The following is a 22,373-nucleotide window of genomic DNA, read 5'->3' as shown; positions in this document are numbered from 1 at the left end:
TGTGTGTGTGTGTGTGTGCTCATGCATAAACATGTGCAGTCACATGCATGTGTGAATGTATTAGAACCTTCATGTCATTGTGAGGTCAGAGATTAACCTCAGGTGTTGTTCCTCGGGAGCCATTCACCATGTTCTTTTGTGACAGAGCCATCTCTGACTGACCTGGAGTTCGTTGATAGGTGTGTGCTGGCTGAACAGTGAATCACAGGGATCTCTCCATTTCCACATTCTCAGCTCTGAGATTGCAAAATTACTGCAACATTCGTAGCTCTTTAAATAACTGCTGAGGATCAATGTGTGCCCTCATGCTTGTGAGGTAAGTGTTTCACCTATCAAAGCCATATCCCTAGCCTCTCCAGGCAATTTTTCTCCATTACCCTTCCTCCTGGTTGCTATGTTAGAGGTATCCCTCTAAGTGAGAAATCTAGATGTGTACCTTATAGACTCAGTCCTGACCTGTTAGTATAATTCATTGTTAGTTATTGCTTCCTGTCTGAAGACACGTCCGCAGTACTAAACATTAGTCACTTTATTGTGGAAGTTATTACTTTATGTACCTGGACAGCCTTTAGGTAATGACTGACATAAAGAGATGGAAACTTTTACCATTTTTTCCCTATGGAATCAGCTGAATGGTAGAGCTTAGGACTGCAGAGTTCCCCATGGGCTTACACTGAAATACCACCCCTTTGAGATCACACCTGAGCTCAGCTTTGTGCTTCCTTATCTGATCCTTAGTTTCACTTTGCTTGTCAATGAGTTTGCTTTTGAAAAGGGAACCTCCCAGACTCTACTGTAATTGCTGATGTCATTGAAAGTTTAGGTCAGGCTCTGGCAGTAAGCACGTAAATGCTTCATATGTCATTTCTAAGAGTTTGTATGTGTATGAATAATAGTATATTCATTCATTTTCAGTTAATTGTTCATCACATAACGAGTATTGAATATTAATTTTAGAGAACTGAAATAAACATTTATATCCTCTAAGTCTGTGACTTCCTTTTCCCTCTTCAAACACTAGAGTACAGTGCCTCTCCTAAGTACTCACTTTGAATATCTTTAGAAGATCATTCTTAATTAGTTTTTCAAAGCCCTGCACCATCCCAGTCATCTATGTTTAGAAGAGTTAATTCAGAAATCTGAAGAAAAAGATTTGGTTAAATAAGGTTGAGTGAGTATTTTAAGTGAGATTTCCTACTTCTTACCACATTGTCTTACATGCTAATTTTAATAACTGTTAACCATTGGAGGAAGTAAGTATGCACGAATGCACTAAGTTGTGTTGGTAGAAAACAATTTCATGCTAAATGTTTACGACATAGCATAATATTTTAGGTGTATGATAAAATATATGCCATGCACTAAGAAAATACAAAACAATAAAACGATGTGGTTACTTGAGCTTCATAATATTAAAACTACACTTATCATTGCCATATGTTCCCTTTAGGCAATTAGGTGAGATTTTAAGTGAATTAACTTGGAGAGTACTTGATAAATCAAAGGGAATAATTTTGCCTGTCATATTGATTAAGTTATGATTACCCTAGGATAGTTTTAATTTCTCCCTCTGCCTAAAAGAATATTGATCTCCAAACACTAAAGGCTTTTTTACATTGCATATTTAATGTAGAGATTTCCCCTATTCCAATATATGTTAGTCTATCTTCCTTAATCTGAAGTGTAGCAGGGTCTTGTAGATGAATTGGAGCAATAAAGCAGAAATTTAGTTTAAAATGATGTGATTGCTGGAGTTGAATAATAGTTGGGTTATTGATTAATTTCCCACACTTGTATAAATCACAGTCATTTCTTTTCCCCCAAAGAATTATAAATTGGAAACCTCCAAGTTAATGTTAAAATAATGACGACAAAGTATAATACAACGAGCCATATTTCATCACTTCTGTAACATTTCAAAGCCTGGGAGGAGCTGCATTGTAAGACGCAACACACCTGCACCTCCTCCTTTGCGTTTAACTCCCCCCCCCCCCATATTCCAAGTCATTAGCAAATTAACATTTTTTGGTTTTTTTGACTTAATTACATTTTTTGCCTTTTTAAGCTAAAAAAAATCATGGATTAAATTCTAGGAAATATCTGCATTCAGGGTGTTTTACCAATGCCGGTTTTGACAGTCAGACCTTCCTTTCCAGCAGAATAACTAACACAATTTGTGTTTCTCCTACTTATATTGAAGTCACATGGGTGGAGGACATAGAAACTCGAGCAAAGAATCCAGGCATTATCCTCACGGGGCTAAAATATCAAATCAACCTGCCTAATTATGGGATCTGACTTAAGCCTCCCAGTCTTTCTCTTGATTCCACTGCCCTTCCTTGCCAAGTTCTTTATTCTGATAGTTTTCTGGTCTTGTGACTAGTGCATATATTGACTTTATTGTATTCCAAAATTCTTCATCTCTTCACCTGGATTTGTTCCACGACCCGCTCACTGAATCTCGTCTGTCTATATTTACGCACTACCTTCGGTTCTCATTCGGCCTTATCCGTGGAAGTGGGTTCTGCGCATGCTTCTAAACTTACGTCTACACTCATGTCTCTTCCTCAATGCTAGATTCACTTACCCACTGTCTACTTGACATTGCTACTTGAATACCTAACGGTGGTCTGATATTTAGTATAGCAGGCTTCTACTCAGAAGAGATCCTTAATCTTGCTCTATTCTCCAAGTACCATTCCATTCTCAAAGTCGGATGAATCAAGCCTACCTTTTATTTTTCTTCCATTTTTTCCTCAAGATACAAATTCCAGAGTCATTTGAGGTCTTGTGCTGTTCAAATTTTCATCTAACACGTCAGGTACTTGTTCACATTTTAACCTCAAAATATATGAAAGACTAACAGCTTGTTTATTTTTGTTGCCAACAAGAATCATAATTGGAAAGATGTATAATATGAAACAGGATGTTTGAGTAATATCATATTATCACTACTTACATATATAATGTCATGTATATTGTGAACATATATAATTATATATTGTATAATTATATTATATTGCTTATATTCATATTTTAATATAGTTATATACATAATATATATTTATATAAATAAACCACAAATAAATGCATAGTTATTTTACAGAAAATACTATAGCAATCACTTTAAAACACTCAACACTAATCATGTAACATCTCACAAAGGGTGCATGCTGACAGAGTGCACGTTGGTGCTAAAATTGCAGTGCTGGAATTTACTCCCAAGGAAACCTGATCAAGCCCAAGTTGAAACACACTCCATAGACTACTAACACTTCAGATGTGTTATAAACCACAAAGACTAGCGAAAACCAAGACTGAAAGGCATGAGAGCCAGAATCAGCATGGATCCTGTATGCGTACCGTGAGGGTTGTTAGAACTCTTCCAATGCTGTTCTCTTTCACCAAGTGTCTTTTGCATTGCTGTTTCTCCAATGAAAGGGGCAGTTGGTTCACGACCCCTGTCACTCTCAGAGAAATTTTATTGCAAACTAGTGAAAATAAAAGACCTGTTTTGCTTCCATGCATGAAAATCAGTAGGATGATGAAATTTGGGGAATGTTCTTGATAACAAATGTCTTGAGAAAACCACGATGGAGGCAGACATAATAATTGTATCCCTTACATGAGAGAAGTTATCTGATTCACTCAAGATATCCTCACAGAAGGAAGGTGGTGTGTGTCATATGGAATCTCCATTGCTCTGACCATTGTGGGATGACACTGAGAGGTCTTCAAGCAGAAAAGTGTTGTTTTCAGGAAATGCCAAATTTACACAAATCATCGCATAGTTCATTTAAACTAAACAAGTTCTCACAATTAAGTGACTAACTCTCTTCGATTAGTGGTTGCATAAATTAACCCTTAGGAATGGCTTATTTTGCTGCTCTTTTAGATATAATTTTCTTTTTAACAATTCTACTCAAGGCACACAGTTCATTGCACAGGTTAACAAACAGAGAGGCTCTTCTGTGGACAGGACACCTGAGATTACAAATTATTCATCATGAAACTTTCCACAGCCTGCATTATCTCATTTGAATCACGATATGCCACGGCTTTGTTCTGGAAGATCAAATCTTCGGATATATACCAAAGGAGCAATGCATTTTTAAAAAAAGAAAATAGCTTGAAAGTTATATCTAGAGCTGAGAATAATACCACACAGGCCCAGGGACCCCGGATTTAAATTAAGGATATTGCTTTTATTGTACAATGAACTATATTTTTCTGCTCAAGCTGAGACATTCAGCAGCTAACAATGTTACCGTTAAGCACACATTAAAAACGAATCTTGGATATTTCTTTGCAAGGAAATAGCATAATAGCAAAACATGGCCATCATATCGAGTTTTCTAATGGCATCACAGAGAAATGAACAAAGCACAAAAATCAGTGTGGATAAAACCTTTAGATAAACCATAGAGCTAGCCAGTATGAAAGGAGTTTATTATAGAGACATCTTTGTAACAATAAGCATTTGCCTTTGGAAGACTAAACCAGAAGTTGTGTTTTTGTTTTTTGTTTTTTCAGAGGATGGGCATCTGGCCATAGAAACTGTACTATACAGTGGAATGTTCCTCAAAATTCAATATGTTAGTTATTCAAAATAATAAATGTCGGGAAGATTACACTCACTAGCCTTTGACTAGATCATACATTTGTTAGAAAAATGCAAGTATTTAAATATCTTTTCTTTTTTTGTTATTTTCAGTGTGTTGCATTGCTAAATATAAGGCACGGTATTTTTATGTGGTATATGCATGTTAGCCTTCATGTAAGCATGCTTTTGTATGCCAGAGGAAGATATCAAGGGTCTTATTCCATCACGGTTACTTCGTTGTCCTGAGACAAGGTCCCTCTCACTGGACTGGAAGCTCACATTTCCATGGCTCCCAGGTTCTGTGTGTTTGCTCTGCTCTGCTATAGGGTTATAGGGACACGAAGCCCCTGCTGACTGGTAACGCGTGCTGGGGCTTTAAAGCCAGGTCCCCATGCCCGCTCAGCAAGTGCTCTTACCCACTGGACTATGTCCCTAGCCTCAAATACATTCTTCTTTTTCAAAATTGTGTTTTTAGTTCATTCTTGAGGTTAGTATGTCTCTCTTCATTAGAAGATCAACATTTACCATTTTCTTGTCTTTACAAAAGACTGAGGTCACACTTTTCTTCTTTCCTCTGAACCTGTGACTTGTAAAATGCTCAACCTGGTTGTAAGTTACCTGAATAAATAACCACTTTCACCTTTCGGAGACTTTTTTTTTTTTTTTTTTTTTGGGAAACACAAGTCAATCTTGGTTATTCTCCCACCACGCATCTATTTCTAAGTTATCGAGAAAGACTTTGTCGACAGGTTCCACAAGCTTGCTACTGAAACCGAATGCTAACCTCAGTCTGAGGGGTACTTCACTAACCTCGGTCTGAGGGGTAATTCCCTGTCATGGAAGGAATGCACAGAGCTCCTGAGTCAGGAATGCAGTACAGATTCACCTCGCCATATCTGCGCTGAGCGTAATGATTCTGGTATGCTCATTTCAGCTCCACCATTGTCTCCCTGGTGAAATGGATAAGCTACCCCTTCAGCTGCCCTGGAAATTCAAAGATTATATATGAGGAACCCGGCCTATTGACTGCACTCAGTTAACTCTCTTTCTCTTTCAAGTCACATCTCTGAAAATACACAACAGGGAGCTAAATTCAATTCAAACACTTTTTTTTCCTTGTAAATTTCATAGGTATGATTTTGTTTCATACCTGGTCTATTTAAAGATTAGAATAGCTGGTTTGAACTGGCATGGGAAAAAGGAATATTTTCAAATTTGTAGCATCTAGGAAGAATAATTTGACTTGTTGATTGGTTAATTATTATGTCTTTGCTACACAGATGTCTCCCTGCTTATTCTTCCCTCTTCTCTGTCCTCCATCCCTTTCTCCTCCTTTTTCCTTCTCCACTTCTTTCTCTACTTTGTGACATAATTCAAGGTGTTTGCTACATACAGTTTCTCACCTATGGATTTGTTTGACACATCCTTGTGGTCTCTCAGTATTGAATATAAGTTTCTTTATTCTATGTTTCCTATAAAGTACATGCAGAAGGTTCATTGGCTTTATATAGTTTATTTTTTCTAACAAATATGCTATATGAGATATATGTTGTAACAATTGTTGACAAAGACTATGTGTATTTGATCCTTAAGTTATGAAGAAGAGGGTTTTAACTTCACCATTCATTCTCTCTCCCTTTATTCTCCCTTTTTTAACTAGAGCAGATTGGCCAAGAAAATTATCTCATCTGCTCATCTGTTTTATTTTTAGATGAGTATATGCATATATATATATATATATATATTACTATTAGTATTCTAATATGTGGAGAATTCTAATGGCCATTGACTAGAAAAGTGACTTAAAACCTATGAGGTTAAAGATAAGAAAAACTGGTGGAGGGGCAGTTGGTTAAGTTGTATTTTACTTTGAATTTAAATATTGACCTATAGATATATATTTGGGATGATAGACATGAAGTACATATGAGGGGGGGGGACAAGAGAAGGCATCATGCAATAGAACAAAGAGATGGCTCAGAAGTTAAATGTGCTTGCTGCTCTTAACGTTTGGTTCCAAGAACCATGTCAGACATCTCACAAACACCTATTATTTCAGGTTGAGAGAATAACATAGCCTTCTCTTCTGGCCCTCAGAGTCAATGCACAGATATGTGTGTACACACACACACACACACACACACACACACACACACACACACACACATGATTAAAAACATAAAATAAATTTGTCTAATAGGTAGAAAAAGGTCAATAGTTTCACTTTGCCAATTTTTAAATAGTAAGTCAAATTGTTACCAACTAACCCCATCACCATTTTTCTTATCTTAGATCTCGTAAGTTTGATAGGTTTCATGTTTTATGTTCATTATGTATGTTTATGCTCATTTTCCTCATTAATGGCCACTAAAAGTCTCCCTAGACCTAATCCATCTGTTTATTATATTATTATATTATCATTATTGTTATTATTATTATTATCTATATATGTATTTTAAGTAAAGAACATAGCTATACTCTAGGCTTGCTTCAGATAATGATAAACTTCTGATACTCTTGTCTCTGCTTCCCATGCGCTGTGATCATACATGCCACCACGTATGATATGTGTGCCACCATGCCTCATTTATACAATGAGGGGGCACTGAATCCTGGACTTCACACATACAGGAAAAGCTTTCTACCAATTGAATTGCATTTCAGCTGTTTAACAAATCTTTTCATTACACTCACAACAGCCTATCATTTTCTGTGTATATTCTTGTCAATGCAAATTAATCTAAGTTCTTTTATATTTATTCTTCCTTACCTCCAAAGAACCTGGTTCCTTTTGATAGTATAGTATTCGGAGACCATGGTATGTTCATTAGGGTTATTGATTATTACCAAGTTGATAACTGTATCTAAATATTTACAATGGACTGAGTTAAGCTGATGTTTCCCCATCTGCACAAAATGTAGCCGAAATTCATACTCATGCTGATGTAGAACTAAACCTTTTTATCAATGTATATTTTCTTTTCTAAGGAAATTTTTAAAAAATCTTAATATCTCTGGGAATTGGAGAATCAAGGCATATTTTATGTTTGGAAACAACCATTTACAATGTCATAGCTTCTCACTGTCATTGAAGTGAAAGAGAACCGCATGGCTCTACATTCTCCTGTAACGGACAAAAATAGCAAATAATTATTACCAGGAATTTACCTTGTAACAATGTTTAAACACTATACTGATCTCATGCAAAGGTTGTTATTCCACTGTTTGCAAATAGAAAATTTGAAGCCAAGATGGGTGGAGTAATCACAGTTATTGGAATAGGTAATAATAAAAAGATCTTGATCACTGATTGTCTGAATTTGGAATCGCAAACTGAACCAATTATTAATGACTATGCTATGGTTCCTTCTTAATTCATAATATTCGCTTTCTGCTATAATTATGAACTGAGCTAAGCATATTGGACAATGCCCTAGTGGCAGTTAGAACCAGTAAATAACACATAAAGATTATAGCCTTATGAACTATAATTTTACGCATGCTGTGTAATTACATGTGCATGCGCAACCTGGGTAAGTCAATCAAAATTAGTTTTCAGGACCACATGAGTTATTTGATGGTCGTCTTCTGTAGCAATTCTAGAAATCTCCCTCATGATTTGAATGGCTCCACAGATGACACACTAATGTTCTCTGAGGCTATAGTTTTTAAGAATAGCATATCTGTTTAAAAAGCCCAATATTTTACATGTCTTATTAAAAGCATAGTTTGGATTCTGTTTTACCGGGAACTGTTCAATAACTAAAAAGGATCAGATTTCTTTTATTCTAATACTGTGAGGATTTTTGAAAAGTCGATGATATTGACTTCCAATTTGATTTTAAAGTGTTTAAAGTGGCAATAATAAATATTTGGTGTCCTAAAATTTAATGGTAGCCCTTTAAGCTGAGTGGTTGTTACTGGCTCCTATGTAGCAATAAATGAGTGGGCAAGAACCTTCTGGTGGCCACAGAGCTCTGATTTTCCCTCTTTACATCATCAAAAAAGGGGTTGTGGTCTCTTAAAAAGATTAGTGGGGACTCGATCCTAGATAACCTGGATTCCTGAACCAGCTGTGTTCTCCTTATAACATACAGTTCTGAAAATGGCCCAGAATGGATTGATGGAGTAAGTTCATTGTTGGTAGCATTTACACACATCGGTTAGAGCACACCCCATTAATTCAGATTAGCATATCACTGAGTGGTGACTTAACAGCTCAAAAAGTGACAGTCAATAAGGAAAGAACAGGAGACTGTCTCATCAGGAAGAGAGCTTTGACAAGAGAAGTAGAAAAAGGAAAGGTCATTATGGCTCACCGTCTCCATGGCATATTCACAAGCACTGGAAAAGCTGTCCCAGATACAGAGAGGTGAGACTTTTTATGTATTCTGCTAGTGTCTTCAGATAGACTTTTGAGTGGATCTTGAAGAAATGTATTTTTGGGGAATTAGAACAATCTCTATATGACATTATTTCACTTTCCTAAGAGATAATATCACTATGTAATACTAACGGCTCTAGTGTTGTCTAATAAATGTAAATACAGGGCAATCTTGCTAGAGATATGGTTATATTAATATATTAATATATATATATAGTCACAGGGTTTCTAACCAAAAAATATAGAATTAGAAGCAACAAAGGAAAGTAGTTTCCCCAAGTAAAAGCCCCCTGGAATCATATACACACAGATAAGATAGATAGATAGATAGATAGATAGATAGATAGATAGATAGATAGATAGATAGAACAATTTAAAGGAGTGTCCACATCATGTGTTCAAGAATATGAGAGAGTTATGGGGTAAGAAATATAGAACAGGTAGGCAGAAGGAGAAGAAAAGGGAGAAATTGTGTAATTCAAATTTAATTTTTAAAAAGCTAAATGGAAGTTAATCCACTGTACATGAAACTTTAAATGTCATCTTGAAATAGGAAAGTTCTGTATGTTTATTTATTTCCTTGTTGATTTTGAGACAGAGTCTCATTCTGCTAGCCTGGAACTCACTGTATCTCAAGGTTGTCCCCTCAAATTCACTACAGTTCTCCCACCTCAATCCCAGGAGTTGGGTTTTCGGGTGTGAGCTGGCTGGTCCTGCTTCATGATGGCCGCCATGCTTTTTGAATAGATGGCAAAAACGCCAGCAACTTTGGGGAGAAATTTGGGAACAGTGAGATGCTCTCACCTCTTCTCAGAGGAGGCTGTGTGATCATGTATAATCAGCCACAGTTTTGTATGGTTGCTTTCCGGCTTTTCTTGGTGATCCTTCTATCCAAACATACTTTCATCTATTCATAACTTATTCATTGGTAGTAGTTCTCTTCCAGCACTCAGTGGTCCAACACACAACTCTTATCTCCTTCGGTCATGTAAAAGTGCTCATTTTCATGCTCTGTATCCTCAGTACCTACCCTAGTTCCGTCCATGCTACAGTTTCCTATCTAGTTTCTTCAGAGACATAAGGTTTCCATCTTGTTATTCCTCCAGCTTGGTCTTTTATGGTATCTTTACTTTTCTGAACAAATTGGGGGAAGAGGTTATTTGTCACAGAAAGTAGAAGCAAAGGGCTGTGTCTGTGCTGAGTAATCATATAAGGAAAGCTAAGCTGATCTTGGCACTGAAGGATCTTAATAGCAAGCAACATGGAGAAGTTCTAGGCAAAAATTGAGGCAAAACCTTGACCTACAAAGGATCACCCTAACATTTTAAGGGGGCAAAAACATTATCTAAATCCAAGATGTATGGTGGAAATCAGAACATTGAGTCAAAATAATGTCAATGTATTTATTCATCCATTCTTTCATACCATCCGTCATGTATCAGAGATACTGTTCTAGGAATCTTAGAAATTCATTTCAGCCTTCTCCCCAACCTCAGTCCATTAAGAACATTCCATATTTAAAAAAGAACATTCCACATGCTGTTGGTTCTCTGAATTATATTGTGCTGCTTCCTTACTAAAATCCCATAATGCTTTCCTACCTAAACATAGACTGACTTCTGACAAAACAATTCAACATAAAGAATAGAAAGTAGCAAGTGATATAGATAGATATAGGTAGATAGATAATAGATCAATAGATCAATCAATAGATAGATGATAGATAGATAGATAGATAGATAGATAGATAGATAGATAGATAGATAGATAGATAGAGATAGATAGATAGATAGATGGATGGATGGATGGATGGATAGAGAGAGAGAGAGATAGATAGAGATAGATAGATAGATAGATAGATAGATAGATAGATAGATAGATAGATAGATAGATAGATATAGAGATAGATAGTAGGTGACATAGGCAGATCCTCAGATCTGTGGCTTTTTGATCACAGTCACATTTGTGCTTGGGCACAAGCAATGCTCTGAAAGGCTCCTGGCAGGGTAAAGAGCTGTAACATTTTCTGTCAAAGCACTTTGCAAACACAATGCTGCTCAAACGAAAGACGCATGCAGAAGCAGCCACCTTTCCTTGGTTCTGATTACTTTCTTCTCTCCTCTTATTGACAGAATTATTGTTCAGTCTATAATAAAAACCTGTCACGCCGTGACAAGCTCTATAGGACAGTTCAGCAAACAATAACATACTAACGGTCATAGTGTGAGCTTCCTTTCTGCCTCTTACGTCGCGCTCTGCTCTGAAGAGGATTACAGATACAGAACCACACTTCTTTCTGATTTTGCCTTTGTTTCTGCCTTATTTTTTTTAATTTTTCAAATGCTAGGATAATGTTGTTTTCTTTTTTAAGAACCTTTCAACCTCTTCTCTCAAGTGTCAGACTGAATTTTCACTCTCAACTTCAGGTAATTAAGTTGTTCTCTTCCTCTTACTATTTGACAGAGTTAGCCTGGTCAACCTTTCCACTAAGTGGACCAAAGGGTCTAGGTTGATGACTGAAATGTCCAGGCAGGAAGCTTCATGCTGATGGGGAAAGTAGTCTCTTTCAAGATTAGCAGGCGGGGGTAACGAATCACCTCATGAAGTCATTTTGAGAATATAATCAATGCCAGTGACCAGAAGCAAAGTATCTTCTTTGTCTTCACATTGGGGATTTTCCCCCATTGGGAAGCACTAGCACTGGCTTGCTTCCTTGGTTGACGAAAGTCCATTCGGAACACTAGGCATCTGATGTCTGAAATACTTTGGCACTTTAATATCAGGTGAAAACTGACTAAAGTCTGAAGCTTTTGCATGTGAGTTACGGGACTCTCCAATCTTAAAGTTTAGCACTCTCTCCATCTTTAAAAATAATCTATGATTGATTTGATAGCTTTCTTCAGTATATCGTTAGTATGACCAAACTCTCTTAGAAATAAGAATGAAGTACATTTGAAAAAAGTCCAACTGTAATTCTTATACCTTGCATAAATTGTTGTGCATGATTCAGAAATATCTAAGAGTATTTCTTAGAATATAACCCATAAAACGTCTAGCAAATAAAAGCACATCTTAAAGGGTTTCCTTTTCACTTTCCTCGTGGTTTTTACATTTGGTTCTTTAATACTCCATCTCAACACATAGGTTAATTATTGGTTGAACTTTATTTTTAAAAATTATATTCAGCATCTGTGGATTTGCAGGAGGTTGGGGTAACAGGCACAAGTGCAGATATGTGGAGATAACATGAGAGGATATCTGATCCACAGGAGCTGGAGTTACAGTTAGTTATGAGTGTAAGAACTGAATTCAGGTCTTTATAACAGCAGCAACCGACCACTCTTAAACACTGAACAATCCCTTCAGCCACAAATAATCTACTTTTTCTTTTTTTTTCTTTTTGGATATTTTCTTTACTTACATTTCAAATGTTATCCCCTTTCCTGGTTTCCCCTCTGGAATCCCCCTATCCCTTCCCCTCTCCCCCTGCCTCTATGAGAGTGTTGCCCCAAGCCACCTACCCACTCCCTCCCATCTCCCTGTCCTGACATTTGCATTTCCCTACACTGGGGCATTGAACCTTCGCAGGGCCAACTGATGCTCTCGATAAGGCCATCCTCTGCTACATAAGCAGCTGGAGCCATGGGTCCCTCCATGTATATAATTTGGTTAGTGGTTTAGTCTCTGGGAGCTCTTGGTGGGGGGGTTCTGGTTGGTTAATATTGTTCTTCCTATGGGCTTGAAAAGCCCTTCAGCTCCTTCAGTCCTTTCTCTAACTCCTCCATTAGGGACACCGTTTTCGGTCCAATGGTTGGTTGAGAGCATCTGACTCTGTATTTCTCAGGCTCTGACAGAACCTCTCGGGAGACAGCTATATCAGATCCCTGTCAGCATGCACTTCTTGGCATCCACAATAGTGTCTGGGTTTGGTGACTCTATATGGGACGGATCCCCAGGTGCAGCAATCTCTGGATGACCTTTGCTCATTCTCTGCCTCACACTTTGTCTCTGTATTTCCTCCTATGAGTATCTTGTTCCCCCTTCTAAGAAGAACTGAAGCATCCACTTTTTGGTCTTCCTTCTTCTTGAGTTTCAGGTGCTCTGTGGATTGTATCTTGGGTATTCCAAGCTTCTGGGCTAATGTCCACTTATCAGTGAGTGCATACCATGTGTGTTCTTTTGCGACTGGGTTACCTCACTCAGGATGATATTTTCTAGTTCCATCCATTTGCCTAAGAATTTCATGAAGTCATTGTTTTTAATAGCTGAGCAGTGCTCCATTGTGTAAATGTTCCACATTTCTGTATCCATTCCTCAGTTGAAGAATTATTTCCTGGGTTATTTCCTGCTTCTGGCTATTACAATTAAGGCTGCTATGAACATAGAGAAGCATAGATAAAATCAATCAGCTATATCAGATTCCAATCAGCATGCACTAAAAATAAGTTGTAATGGTGTTTAGGACACAAATATGCAAAGAAAAACTCATTATAGATGCTATTTCTAAGACAATTAATAGTTTAATGACGAAAAGAGCATATAACTGTCATAAGCAGAAGTACTTCTACTCTTTGCTATGGATTAGACAGCTAATCTGGAGCTGCCTATAGTCTTTGGAACTTTGATTGTAGATTTAAAAGATTACATTCAGTATTTTACTTTGTTGTCAACAAATAACCTAACAATCATTGTTTAAGAATGCTTGAGAACATTGTCCAAAATGCAAAAGGAAATTTTCACTTAACGAAACTCTACTGAGGAAATTAATTCCTGATCATTCTCGTGAATAGTCCCTGATCTAAGAATTGTCATTAGTCTCGTAACATCATGTTCTTAACACCTTTTCCCCGATTTCACAGCCACTTATCAAAGCAAAAAGCTTATCCTGCTTCACCACTCTCAGTATCCTTCATAATTATCTTGTGATACTTAAAATTGTAGATAATTCACATATGAAATATGTCTACCTTTAATGTGTTCCATCCTTCCAATCCTGGGGCTCCTATGAAATCTAACGTCCAAATTAAAGTTCAAAGTAAGATCTCTCCAGCATCCATAAAGTATTTCCCCTTTCAAGACTTATGGCATCTTAGATGCCTAGATACTTTTAAACAGGGATGGAAAGAGCAAACATTAGAAAGAGGAGGTTCAAGTTTAGACAGGCAAAAGGTGAGAATATCTAAGAATTCATCAGGCAGCTTTAAATGAGTCAAGACATTCCAGCCTTGACAAACTGTATTCCAAAATGATGACAACATTTAAAGGCATTATTTTATGGATACTGAAAATCTCAGAAAGAATATATAAGAACTGAGCAGTGACAATGAGGGTGGGAGAATTGAAAGAAAAATTAAAGGAGACAAAAAATGGTGCGAAGAGGGAAGCTGCACTTGCTATTTAAATAAATCCCTGCCTTTCACTGTTTCTCCCATAAGTGATCTTTGCCACCCAGTTCAATATTCCAGAGAATCATTCTTTCTCTCTTTGTATTAAATATTTGGAGCGTTCATTGTAAAGTGATGTACAAAGAAAAGGGATTTAAGACAGATCAAACAAATTCGTCATTGAAGAAAGAAGCTTAGAGGAATATCCGATGAATGAAGAAAACATAGATTTCAACCTATACTGTTCAAACTTTTGGAAATCTACATTCTAAAAAGTATCCGAATTTCCATTCACTCTTTCTATAACTTACTAAAGCTACTCCATAATGTTTGATATGCATATGTGGATGAACTGCGACAAAGCTTCTAAAAGAACACAAGAAAAATTTGGTTTTTGCCATGTCATCTCAGGCAAATATCCAAACATAAAATGTACTTTAGATTAATAAACTGTATTTCTTCCAAATTGGACACACCCTCTTTAAAATGCAATGAAAATTGTTAAACAATACACGTGGTTGGAGAAAATATTTGAGATTACATAGCTGGTAACATTTGTAAGTGAAGATGTCTGGACAGAGGGATGTACGTGGGACACACAGTGTCATATGTCAGATTCCACAAACAAAGGTTTTCTATGCTTTGTTTGGTTTTGTTTATTTTTTTTTTTTTTGCTAGTCTGTTTGCTTTATTTTGCAGGGAAAGTTGCAAGGGCAAAGGGTAGATACAAGGGGATGGAGGAATGAGCAAGACTGGGGTGCATGATGGGAAACTCACAAAGAATCAATAAAAATTTCAAAGGAAAACCTTTGAAGCTCTGATAATTTTTAAATATAAAGGAAACTCTTTAAAACTCAATAATAAATGCACCCAAATTCAAAGAGGAAAAGACACAAGATGTGAGTATTAGTTTACCAAAGAGGATATTATCTTAACACATAAAAAATATGAAGAGTTACCCAGTAATATTAATCAAGACAGTAATGAAATACCGTCAATTACATTGATTGATCAATTAAATTGAATACAATAAAAACAATCGAGCATGAGCTGGCAAAGTCAGTTGATGCTCTGCATGCTGCTGAAGGGTCTCTGACACAGTATAGCCAAATGTAAAATGTTTGACACATTCTTTAAAAACCATGCATAAAAACACCAACAAACCTAGCTTTTCTGCTCATAAGTTATATACTCCCAATTATCAAATTGATGAGATTTGAGTCAGGTCTGGTAGAGATTATCGAGAATAGGTTAACTAAGGTAGTGAGATCCATTCTAGATGTGCACACTACCATTGCAAGGGCTAAAATTCCAAGCTAAGGAAAAGAGAAAGGAAGCTGGGTACAGGCATTCATCTCCCTTTCTTCTCTGACTGTGTACACATTGACACCACCCATGCCACATTCTTGCTGTCTTGACCTCCCCACCAATATCTTCCTCACCCTAGGGCTTTGAGGCAAAATAAGCTCTTCCTTCCTAAAGATGTCTCTGTAAGGTATTTTGTTAAAGGAACAAACTGAGCAACTGATGCAATGATTATGAAACTTGAAAGAGAATGTTCACAGACACATACATACATGTACAAATATATACACACATACACACAACCATACATAGACACATGTACATACATGCACACACATGCACATATGTACACACATACATATGTCATATGCATATATGTACACATATGCACATTCACATATACACAACATGCACACACATGCACACACATGTACACATATATACATGTACATATATACGCATGTACACGTACACACATGTATTCATATGTGCACAGACATATCCATACACATATATACACATATACACACAGCAATCTATCTAGAGCTGTTTATAGCAGTTATATTGTAATGTCCAAAGAGCAAAATGATTCATGAACCTGTCAAGTGTTAGTGTGTAAGAGAATAATCATCTATTCATAAGATCATATTCAGACATTTTAAAAAGGTCAAAACCTTATGCACCCAGGGGTGTAAATGGTTTTCTTATTTTATGCTCATGTGTATGATGTTTTTCCTGTAGGCTTCTGTGCACTATGTGTGTACCTGGTGCCTGCAAAAACCGGAAGATGATGGATACCCGGGAACTAGAGATACGGATGGTTGTAATGTGCCATGTGAATGCCAGAAATTGAACCCTGGCTCTCTGAAAGAGCAGTCAGTTTCCTTAACCCCTAAGCCATCTCTCCAGTTCCCCATATGAATGATCTGAAAACGATTGTGGCACATAGGAAAAGCCAAGTAAATAATGCTTTCTATGTGGTTCTGTTAATTAAGAAATAAAGTGAAAGTTAATCTATAGTTAAAGAAAGGAGATTAAGGGCTGCTTGCTTGTGAGAGGGTACAGGGAGAAGTGGCCATGGGAAAATGCAAAGCTTCCTAAGAAAACCATTGAGTGTGAGTTCCATATTGATTGTGCTGAGTAGCAATAGGTCCTTAGGTGTGTGCATACGTCACCATTTGTTAAGTTGTGCATGTTATTCTATGCCAATCAAACTTAACAAAACTCTTTTCAAAATGAATGTTTTAAATGCTCTGACTGTGGAAATAAGAACTAATATATCTATGGGGTGGGGAGGGATCTTTTACTCTCTAAGCCTTGTCTAAACTTTTCAATGTGACCCATGCAATGCTGTTTCTTTTCAAAATACCATTATTGTTCAAACTACAACACACACACACACAAAAAGCTAATGCCAGTTCTGTCACCATCTATGTATCCCTCTTTCTGTCAGTCATCTTTCCTTCATCACTCAGAATCCTTCCAGTTCTAAGAAACTTGTTCTGAATGTGCCTCCTCCCTGTTGCCATAGCTCTCACTTCTTTTAGTTCATCAACTTCTAAATGTCATCGTACTGGGGAATGACTTTCTGATTGTCTCAAGAGATAACTGCCTCCATCTTTGGTCATTGTCTTTACATAATGTGCTGGGTGTTCTGTGTTAACTTGACACCAGCTGAACTCATTTGAGAGGAGAGAATCTTGATTAAGAAAATGCTTAAAGCTGGTAATGGGAGAGGCTTGCAGATCTCCATGAGTTTGCAGCTACCCTGGTCTACAGAGTTTCAGGGTAACGCAGAGAAATCATGTCTCACAAAAACAAAACCAAAAACAAATCACAACAACAACAACAACAACAACAAAATACAAAACAAACCAAAAAGCTTGGGCTGTAAGCAAGCCTGTAAGACATTTTCTTAATTAGGGTTTGAGGAGAAAGGGTTGAGCCCATTGTGGGTGCTGCTGTCTCTGGGCTGGTGGTCCCAAGTTCTATTAGAAAAGGCTGAACAAGCCATGATGATCCAGTAAGCAGCACCCTCCATGGCCTCTGCACCAGCTCTGCCTCATGCCCTGTTCTTATCTTGGTTTCAATCAATGATGGACTGCACTGTAAAAACATAAACCAAATAAATCCTTTCCCCGTCAACTTCCTTTTTTGTTTATGGTGTTTCATTACAGCAATGGTAACCCTAACTAAGACAAATAGGGTTTTTTCTATGACATATTTTAGAACTGTTACAACTTCATAGTTTCATGACTATCTTTGAGTGTAATGTTGTTGAAAGAATAGTGTACCCAATAAAAGTTTGTTATAGTAAATGTAAAGAATGATTCATTGAGAAGTATGGTCTTTTATTTCTTCTTCTTTTTTCTTCCAATAGACAATAGGAGTTTCCATTCTCTTAAGGTCCTATTCTAAAATGGATCAATAGACACGGACTGAAAGACCAGACCAAAGCAAGGCCAAGACTCAGCAAGAAAATGCCAATTTCTTCAGCATTGTGCCTCAGCGTCTGTGCTTCTTTTTGGCCTTACCTGTGCTACAACATCCTTGGGCAGCCCTGCCTCTCCAGATATGCTGTTTGAAAAATGCATAGACCCCACCACACACACTTGGGACAGCTCCACATTGTGTTTTGAGCTTTCCTTGGCAGACTTCCCATGGTCATGGCATACGCAGTGTCATGGAGGCGTCATCAAAACTTAACCTTTTACCTTCACAGATTTATTCAATGAACTCCCAGGGCCTCCATGCAAGAAACACAGCACTGCCATTTAGTACCTGGCATCAGTGACTTTCTGGACCTTTGATGGAAGCCCATATAACTTTGTAGCCCTTGCATTTTGCATGCCTGCAAAGCCAATCACTGTCGTCGGTTCTGCTCTGGCCCCTTTCACCACAACTGTAAAATCCTCTGCTACCTTGATGGTATGCCAGTGAAAACGGATACCTGCATAGCCGTTTGGGTTTTTTGTTCTTTGTTTGTTTGTTTGTTTGTTTGTTTGTTTGTTTTTAAGCAAGGAACACTTTCTACAGCATTCTGAATTCAGGCTCTCTAATTTTGAATGGCTTTCTCTTTTTTTTTTTTTCCTTTTTCTGTAAATTAGCCCATTTATTGCAGACCAGGCAAGTCTCAGAAGGTAGGCTTCTACTGGTCCTTCAGTTCCTTCAATCTTCTGATGGCAGACTTCCCTGTGACTGCAGAAGTGGTATTGTAGGTCCAGGTCCCACCGGCCACTGTTTTCATGCAGGAACCACAGTGCCAGATGCCAACAGCTCGTCTCTCCATCTTGGTCTTGCCACAGAAGGAGCAAGTGTACTTGGCCTGCTGGCTGGACTTTATCTTTCAAAAATTTGAGAATTCAACTGTTAGAGGTACCTTTCCTATTATCTAGATGAAGAGTATGAGGTATATTTCTTTAATGAAAGATCTCTTTAGAACAGTCACAGCTATTTTCTGTACACCCACCTTGTCGATATTTTTTAACCTATTCACATTCCTTTCTTCGACAACTGCACAGTTTTTATACCTTTCTACTCTTTCTTACTGCAGAGCAGACAAAGTCCAACGAGCCATAATGATCCCCCACGGTCAGGATGTACTCTGTCTTGAAATTTCTTCCACCGAATAACTTAATCACTTTTAAATTAAGTCTCACTTAACTTTTCCTGATGTTCTTAGAATACAAATCAGAAAGGGGGAGCAGTGTTTGGGAGATAGATAGATAGATAGATAGATAGATAGATAGATAGGAATAAGAATGTTTAAAAGGGTTTCCAAAGGGAAATGGGGACCCTTTCAGGAATTGGACTAAAGAACACATATCCTATAAACTGACAAAAGCAAGTCTGTATTCTATGAGCATCACGGAAAGTATGGTTATTTTTCAATAAGAAATCTCCATCAATGGCTCAATGTTCAAATACTTACTAGATTCCCTGTTGGTGGAACACCTTGGGAAGGTGGTGGAACCTTCAGGAGCCTTGCTAAACAATGTTTGTCACTGGGGATGGGCTCTGAGGATTTATAGCTCGCCCTACTTCCTCTTTGCTCTCTGTGCTTCCCGTGAGCCGATCAAGTGTGGTTCACTATGCTTCAGAACTGCCAGGCCAGCCTGGTGTCCCTGTTGGTTAACATGCCTTCATCGCCCATGGTATTCTATTCCTCCAAAGCTATAAGTCAAAATAAACTCATTTGTTCTTAACATGCTTTTATTATCAAAGTATTTTATCACAATAACAGAAAGAAACTAATGAAAAAGAATGAACTATCAATCCTACATTTGAAAGGAGCAAGGTAATTAGTTTCAGATATTTAGAAAGTTACTGTTTTTACATGTGTACACATTTGAGTATGTATCTTCGAAGGGTACTTTTTTCTTTTTCCTTTATAATATATATCATATACATATAAGATACATGTTATAAATCATATGATACAATATCATACATATAATTTCCAATCAGTCTTTGTCATCATCCTCTCTTTTCTCCTTCCTTCACCTATCAAATCTCCTTCTTCCCTAGTGTCCCCATACATGCCTTTCTATGGCCTACTGCATTTATTTGGGCTGCACGAATAAACATGGACTGGAGTTATTTGCTTATGCTAGAAAAGTTCCTCATTCACAGTCAAAAACTAAATTCTACAAAGACTCTATATTTGGGGTCTACATGATTAGTAAATATAAACTTGTCTCAAATATCACATGTACATATGTTACTGTTAATTATATGATTTTGTACTAGCACATACATACCTTCATGTTATTATTCTATAGTTGGAATGACTATTTAAAATCCAAATTCTCAGGGCTTCAGATCTTGCTTTCAGGCAATACATTTTTAGTCTTTCCTGATGCCCAGATCTTTAAATTCCCTTATACTGATTATTAACAGCCACATTAGTTTAAAATCCTACCAGTAACTAGTCAGGTCTAATTACTACCTATAGAGAATGACTGTACCTACATGCTCTTAGGGAACCTAAGTTGTTCTCTATAACCAATTTTGCTTAAAAAAAATGAAGAGCCATTCCTCCTTTCATATATGGTTATGTGGGATTTTTTTCTGATTTTGACCCTAATGTCTGTAAAACTGTTCTGTCCTCTCTGAACGCAGAGGTGTTTTAAAATGTCACAACCACAAAATGGGTGCAGAAATGGTGTTACCAAAATGTGAATAACCTCGGAATATAGAGCAGCATTCGTTCTGCCCAAAATAGAATAAAATTGTGTAGTATATTTTAGAAATGGAAGCTTTCCCCAACTGCTTCCTCTTTAAGATCCAAGAGAGTGAGACTGAAAACTTGGTTCTGGCCCCAGAAGAACTGTGATGGATTTTCCACAGCTGTGTTTTAGCTTTGTTAGTTATGGGCACCCTGAGAACACCTGATGGATTTAGAGTGCAGGAGGAAAATTACTGCCACCATAGTCTGGTATGAGTAAGGGGTGTAATTAAAATTCACCTTGGATACCACTGTAAATATGCATGTTATCCCTAACTCCTGGCACCCTAATTAGAGTTTAATTTAAATTTGTGCAATCTCGTCAATTATACTCGTCCTATATTTAAAAAAATTAAAACTGCATTTGTATACCAACAATTTAGTCTGAGCCCAAGATTATGATACAAATTAAAGCAACATAGTTGAAGCACTATATCATTGAGTTATTAAGTAAAATGTTCCAAAAAACACAGACCTTTGTTAATAGATGCAAAAGATTTTCACATTCAATAAAGTAATGATTTAATAAAATGGAGGGTTGCATTTATGCGTTCTGATGCCGATGTTTTATCTGCTTCTATAAAGTTTTGTGTTCCCCCTGGTTAAAGATTACTAATCATTAGTCAATAACTACATTGATGAAATTCTAATTTCCACCAGTGAATTTATGATATTCCCAGGCTCTGTTTGGAACTGCAATGACTTGGCAATAATAAAAGCCATCGCTATTTCCTGATCTTAATTTGTATCTCATGATACTTGTGGGCTTTTGACAGTTGCTTCTAGGGCAAAATAACCAAAAACTATATTCTATGTGCCTTCCAGTATAATCAGAATTAGAGACAGTGTACAGAAATGAGCAGCCATAAATAACACTAACATAAAGTAAGTCGAAAACTTTAAAGAGAATTTAAAACATTGACAAACTGGCTACATATTGTGAACATGTATTATAATACCGTTGAGTAGAAAGGGTAATAATTAAGAATATAATAATCATGAAAATAAATGGCCTAACATACCATCTTCCTGAAATGTTTGGCATTCATCATGTAGACACTTCTGACCCATAAGAAATTCATAGAAATATCTTCATTTCTAGAATGAACACAGCGTTCTCATTATTCATTTTTTGGAATGTTACGTACCTATGTGTGCATGTGATATATAGATATAGAAATAAATATAGATATATATGTGTGATGTACATACATGTGAATGTGTGTGATATGTATATATGTGTGTGAGAGAGAAAAAGATGGATATATATGTTTACACACACACACATACACACACACACACACACACACACATACACATTATAGTGTTTATCTCCTTGAATCCTAATTATATTGAAAGACCCCCTCCCAGAAAGGGAATTGTACAAGCCCAAGGCCCTCAACTATAGAACTAAAAAAATAAGTTTTTAGATATGTGGGACAAGCTGACCCATCATTTAGACGAAACAGA

The 22,373-nt window shown here is 37.0% G+C and overlaps 1 long non-coding RNA gene across 1 annotated transcript; it reads left to right on the top strand.

Annotated features, from left to right (window-relative positions):
• The first annotated feature begins 116 nt into the window (after window positions 1–116).
• On the top strand, window positions 117–18,251 carry LOC102548673 (uncharacterized). The gene is made up of 2 exons (XR_015631286.1): window positions 117–316; window positions 18,057–18,251. It is a non-coding gene; the product is annotated as an uncharacterized LOC102548673 (long non-coding RNA).
• Window positions 18,252–22,373: the final 4,122 nt, after the last annotated feature.

This window comes from Rattus norvegicus, chromosome 10, assembly GCF_021556685.1.
Source record: "Rattus norvegicus strain SHRSP/BbbUtx chromosome 10, alternate assembly SHRSP_T2T, whole genome shotgun sequence".
Lineage (NCBI taxonomy): Eukaryota > Metazoa > Chordata > Mammalia > Rodentia > Muridae > Rattus > Rattus norvegicus.
This window is presented reverse-complemented; position numbering and strand designations above follow the sequence as displayed.